The sequence below is a fragment of the Camelus dromedarius genome, chromosome 22 (assembly GCF_036321535.1).
Source record: "Camelus dromedarius isolate mCamDro1 chromosome 22, mCamDro1.pat, whole genome shotgun sequence".
Taxonomy (NCBI): Eukaryota; Metazoa; Chordata; class Mammalia; order Artiodactyla; family Camelidae; genus Camelus; species Camelus dromedarius.
Genome location: NC_087457.1, coordinates 5,067,458 through 5,073,457, shown reverse-complemented (window position 1 = coordinate 5,073,457; position 6,000 = coordinate 5,067,458). Strand labels below are relative to the sequence as shown.

General features: G+C 42.5%; 1 long non-coding RNA gene across 1 annotated transcript in view; it reads right to left on the bottom strand.

Annotated features, from left to right (window-relative positions):
- Positions 1-877: 877 nt before the first annotated feature.
- Positions 878-6,000, bottom strand: part of LOC135318890 (uncharacterized) — a 33,382-nt gene continuing 28,259 nt past the window's right edge. The window contains exons 3-5 of the long non-coding RNA XR_010377294.1: positions 4,970-5,215; positions 2,347-2,440; positions 878-1,737 (exon numbers count right to left, since the gene is read on the bottom strand). This is a non-coding gene — a long non-coding RNA (uncharacterized LOC135318890). The remainder of the gene's footprint in view (positions 1,738-2,346; positions 2,441-4,969; positions 5,216-6,000) is intronic.

Here is a 6,000-nt window from a genome sequence, read left to right as displayed (position 1 = left end):
CAGCCTTTAAAAAAGAAAAGTTATTTTACAATTTCTGGCAGATAAATTAAAGTCCTTGTTGGGATTCTATCAGGAATGTTTAATTGGGAGACCTACCTCCCATTTTCATGAAATAAAATAATTTTATTATTTGTTTAGTGCCTACTGTCTAACAAATAATTATCCCCTTTGCATATAGTTTTATCGTTTAATCTCTACAAAGATTCCCTGGAGAACACACGTGTCATAGGTGAGGGAACCAAGATCATCCAGGGTAAGTGGCTGGAAGGCAGATGGGTTGGAGGGCTTACTCTCCTTCAGGCTGAGACAGAGACACCAAGGTTTATTGACAAGCGTGTAGCTGAAGTGGTTTATTTAATACTTTGCTTCCTTGATGAATTGGATCTCTTGAAATTGTTTATGTCTGTCTTATCTTCCCCTCTCTCCTCTGCCTCAGGACTTCTCCTCGTAAGTAGTATGAATTCAGCCTGAGCTGATTCAGGAAAATCAGAAAATAAAAAATTAGCCCACATAAATGACTGCTTAGTCCTTGTAATTCAGTACTTCCTAAAACTCTCAGAAAAGCAAGGAAGGTGTGTTACCTCGGGGACTGAGTGCATTTGAAGAGTGAGAAATGTTAAGTGTGATCTGGTAAAGGCGCAGGATCTATAGACAAAGATCCGGGTTTGGATCCTGGCTCCATCAAGTACTGGAAACATGACCACCTAGAGCCTCAGTTTCTTCATGTGTTAAATGGGCTGATGGGGCTCACCTCCAAGTGGTCAGGTCAAAATTAGATGGTACGAGAGACTCTCAGGCAGAATGCTTGGCAAAGTGCTAGTTGCTCTTGCTGCTTTATAGTGTCCTCTTAGGTAATTCCGTTGTCCATTGGCTTGAGAATACCTCCTCATTTGATTTAAGAAAAATAGCATGCCTTAAGAATTTTAAAAATAAGGAATGAAGATTTACTGATTAATGCTGGGTATATTTTTATAGGTCATTTATTAAAAAAAAGTAGGAGTTCTCTAAACAGAATGTATTCAGTGTGCCTAGAATATGATTCAGTTAAAAATGATTTTCCTTTAAATACTTTTCAGAAATTTTCTGTGGTATTTTTCTTGAAAAGTACTTGAAGATTTCTGAGGAGGTTTTACATTTAGAAAAGTTTATTCTTGTAACAATTGACACCTTAAATAAATGATTCAAACCCTGGACATCATAAAGCCCTGGCTTTTTTTTTTAATATATATAATTTTGGTGGTTAGTTCTATGACATTTTATTGGGTAGAATTATCTCCCATTTCCATTTTACAGGCAGAGAAGATGAGTCATACGATACTCACTATACAAGAGAAGCAGAGGCTGATTAATTTGGGCAGAAGAGTAAAACGGTGTGGAGAAAAAAATCCTTGACTCGCAAACTGGACGCATTCTGTGGTGCTGTGCAGCTGAAACGGATTTGATTTTGCTTCTGGGTTATCCTAGGTTTCGGCGCATGTGCCTGGAAATGTCTCTCGGGCAAAGATGCTTATTTAAGAAGATTGTCATTGTAAATGTTCTTAAGAGGATTAAACAAATTCCACAGCAAATAAATGAACATGTTTGGAAGGTTTTCCACCCTCATGTAATTTCCAGAAAACAGACATGATTCACTTGCTAAACCAAACACACAGGTACAATAATGAGCCTGGTTCACATGACTGGACAGCACGGAGGGAGCCTCATCTATTGCCGTGGGTTACGCTGCAGTAACTGCACCTGAAATTTTAATTAGAATTTATTTACAGCGAGTGCTGCTTCCGCGTTTTTCTCCCCAAAGTAAGGAAGCGCCCTCCTTGCCCGGCCATTAGTCTGCAGATCCAGGCGGCTCACACACTCCCCTGCTCATCAGGAGGCTGATGGAGCCAGTTTGCTTAGACACACTTAGCTACACTCGCAGCGGGGATCATCAGTCTCTTCTGTGTGTTGATCTCCACGTGCAGGGGAGAAAATCGACTTTTGCTGCCGACAAACGCTAATTGACTACCAGTTGTTTCAGAGGGACTGTGATGTTGAAAACTGGTGTCCCATTCATTTTTATATGTTGGATGCTGACAAATTTCACGGCAACACCTGCACGGTAAGTACACCCACCAGGGAGGGTGTCGGAGTTTGAATCTGTGTGTTTTAGTATTCAGATCCTGGCACTGGTCAGTTTACAGTGTTCTCGCTGGGTTTGGGAGACTGTTTCTGGAGCGATTTCTTTGGCTTCCAATAAATTTGCAAAGCCGTCTCCTTCAGTCGATTTCTGATGAGTTGAGTTGGGAGGGGCATGTAAAATTGGGGCGGGCAGAGTGGTGCAATGAAAACTAGCCACCATCTGGTTACCTTTCATTTTTTGTGGGCCAAAAATGCTTGTCTTCTTTTCTTTCCTCCTCCATCCATCCCTTCAGGTCAGGGAGTCGTCTTCAAGAATTTCTTCCTAAAATGTAAAGTAATGATTAAGGCAGTGTGTTTCTGTGGTTGATTTCATTTGATTTGCTTTCATTGTTAAAGATTTTCTGGTGAGGTTCTTATGAGCTCTTAAAAGCTGGAAGAGCAGCAATACCAAGGAGAGAAAGTCAGAGAAACGAGTCAGCGGCCCCTGTGAGGTCTGCAGGATGAAGGCAGTAGGTGGGGCGGAGGCAGCATCGTGGCCTCCCCTGCAGCCCTGAGGGCAACGTGCGCATGTAAAGCCAGCGTCTCTTGTCACCATGTGTTCTAACAGGACTCCCACTAAAGGAATGCTAGGAGATTTGGGGAGGCCTTACCTTTTACCCTCTTGCCAAACATCTTTAATGCTGACTGTATTTATTCAAGATGACACAGAGATCACCTGCACAGTGTGAGGAAGCGGTGCTTGCTTCCTGACTTGCCCGCCCCAGGCTCACTCATCAGACACCTGATTCTTGCAGGCACTGCAGTGCCCGTGGGGGGCGCTCTGCTCCTGGGGGTCTCTGCTCCTGTGGGGGGAGCTCTGCTCCTCGGGGAGCTGGGCACGGCAGTGCGCACATTGGAGCCGGTCGCACCATCGCTGATCCCACTCCAAATGGTGAGATGAGCCCTTTGTGTAAGTAGTAGAGGTGGGATCCAGAGTCTTCCTGTGTCTAAGGAGTTCTGCAGTAAAGCCAACTTGGAGGAAAGAAAGAAAATGCCTACTGTCCCATGACTGTGTCCTAAGGGTTTAAAGCTCACTGTGGAGCACACGTGAGATCTCATTCAGTAAATACTCTGGGGTCTTGATTCTGACTTGTCTTGAATTTGGCATTCTCATGTTATTTCTCTTAAAATATGTCTAAGCAATCATTTTTGTTTGATGGTTATGTGTGCGTAAGGGTCCTGAAGAAACTGTTGTGGATGGAAGTGTGGGCATCAGTGGTACCAGAAGGCCTGGTGGCCCTGGGGGCTGCCCGAGCTCCACACCATTTGTTACCAGCAGTCTTTCAGATTGCATCTTATTCCAGAGCTCATCGGGGCTCCCATCTCTCACTACGTGTCTTGAGAGAATATTTGTTCAGAGGGGAGGGGATGGGGTGCTTCCAAGTTTGGGTTCTGGGATTCCCTGTCTAAAGGTGGCACTGGCACAAATCATTTATTCATGGAGTAATGAAACCCCCCAGTCTCGTGGCTAATTGGGACTCCCTGTCCTTCTTCATGTTAGGAGCTGGAGGGCATGGGTTAGGCCCCCAAAGCTGTTTTTTGGTGAGATTTCAGCCCTATCACACCACCTGGGTTGTCCCGTTTCAGTCACATGACTTTGATTTTTGCAGGTAGGTGTGAATCCTGTATAGTGCCTGGGACTTCCAGGTTTCCCCTACAGTAGGGACACTGAAGAAAGTTCACCCCATAAGGTGTGTTCGGGGGCCTCGAGGACAAGTAGGGACCCACAGACAGATGTCTGGATGGGTGGCGATCAGGCCCGAGTCTTGGAAGAACAGAGATTCCATTACTGTTTTAACAGTGAAATTAAAGGAGTAATTCTGGAAGGTCTGATGCAACTGAGATTAAAATTATTATATGGTTTTTATTGTTAGCAGGAGTGGTTTTTAACCCTTAGACCCACTCCCCCCTATTTATAATAAATATTTTGTAACCTTTCTTTTCTGGTGCCCGGAAGTGAACGTCATAGAAAATGTAACCTAACTATAAATATGATAAACAAATAGACAGGTTGATGGAAAGATGTGGTGTCTAAATTCTTATATTATGGGGTATTTTATATTCTATGCTAATTAGTGACCTCTCAGGACAAAAGGAACAAACAAAGGGAGTCACTTCTAATAAACTATTTTTCCAAGCCTTACCTAACTGGGAAACAAGTGGCTTCAGAATGTTAGAGCACCTCCCATGTCCCCGGGGATATCTCCTTGTCAGAGTTACACTTGCTGATGGTGTCCTGTGCTAAGTGCAAGCAAATGCGGTTCGGAAGCTGCCCAGGGGCTGACTCCGGGGATTCCTTCTCCGTCGCAGCTGTGAGGGAGCCTTGTCTTTCCTGATCACAACCACAGAGGCGATTTTGAATCTCTTAAAACTGCCATACCAGTGTATATCACAACCCTCACAAGATACGTTGAATAAAGTAGAAAACTTTAAGTGTCTCCTTTAGGACAGAAATAGGGTATAAAAGAAATAAATTAAAAAATTCTAGTGCCCGAAAAAGTGCTACATTACACTGGCTGCATTATAAGGTTAGAAAACTTCATTACCGTTTTACACACCACATCTTGTAGTTAGATTTTATTTATCTTTTTTTCCCTAAAGAAAAAACAATCATTTGATGAGTTCTTGTGTCAGAGGTGACGAGCAGAGAGCGAGTGTAAAACCGGGAATCGTGGTGCTGGTTAGTCTAAGACCATCTCTGTCACTGCGCAGATCATCTTTACTCATTTTACTGCACTTTTTGGAATCACTTTCTCACTTGGAAAAACCCCTGTGACAGTTGGATTTGCTAGTAAAACAATTATTTTCTTACCTAGAACATCAGTGATGTTTTCAAGATGATAAAAAAAATTTGCCCATGGCATTTAAACAGTTGCTTGTTGTCGTAACTCATGGCTCACGGTCTCGTATTTGTCACAATTGGAGAACTGTGTTTTCTTTGTGCAAATTCTCATTGCTTTGGTGACGCAGGGACACTTGTCCTTACTGGATGGAGTATGATAGTAGTTTTTTGCATTCTCTCCCTAAATCTGGAGTCCTGTGTTATGTTTCCTGTTAACTTAAAAAATAGGAATATTGTTATTTACCTAAATATCTAACCTCACACCAGTGGTGCATATCAAATTGGTCCAAATAGGAATTCCAATGTTAAATGAAACAGTAATTTCACAACCCACTTTTCCAAAAATTTGGATTGATGGTTCAATTATACCAGGGACATTAGCTGTTTTAATTGAATCAATCATTGCTTTCTTCAATAAAATTTTCCATTCTATCTGCTCTTTTGGTTTATTGTTCTTCAGTGTTTCATTTGCTTTCTTTCCCAAAAATATATGATTTTGGCTTTTGTCATTGAAAACCCTTACTGGTTTTGCTACCTCATGCTGGAGAGGAAGGCTTGTGACTGTTTTATTGTCACTGGTTTCATGGTTGTATGAGTGCTTAATGACACGTTGCAGGGGTGTGGAGACCTAATGAATTGTGTACATAAAAGGCTTAGTCTACACTGAGTGCAGGGTTAGTGTTCGCAGTCCATGTCATCAGTATCATAATTAATCCATTACAATCATCATCTATTAATCAGTGTTTTCCTTCTAACGTCTCCAGGAGAGGAAATGTAGTAGTCTAAATGCAAATCTTTGCCAAACTTTCAGTCAATTCAAAACCTTTAAAGCTTTGCTGTCAATAGGACTGTGTGCCTTCTATCCCTAATTCTGCTCCTCCTGACCCAGGACGCGGTCTCCACAGCTGGTGATCCGTGAGACACTGGATTCTTGATCCCATGTCTCTGTGTGTTCTGAGACATCTGGGGACTTCAGCACTGTTTTAGGGGCTTTGGGTCCC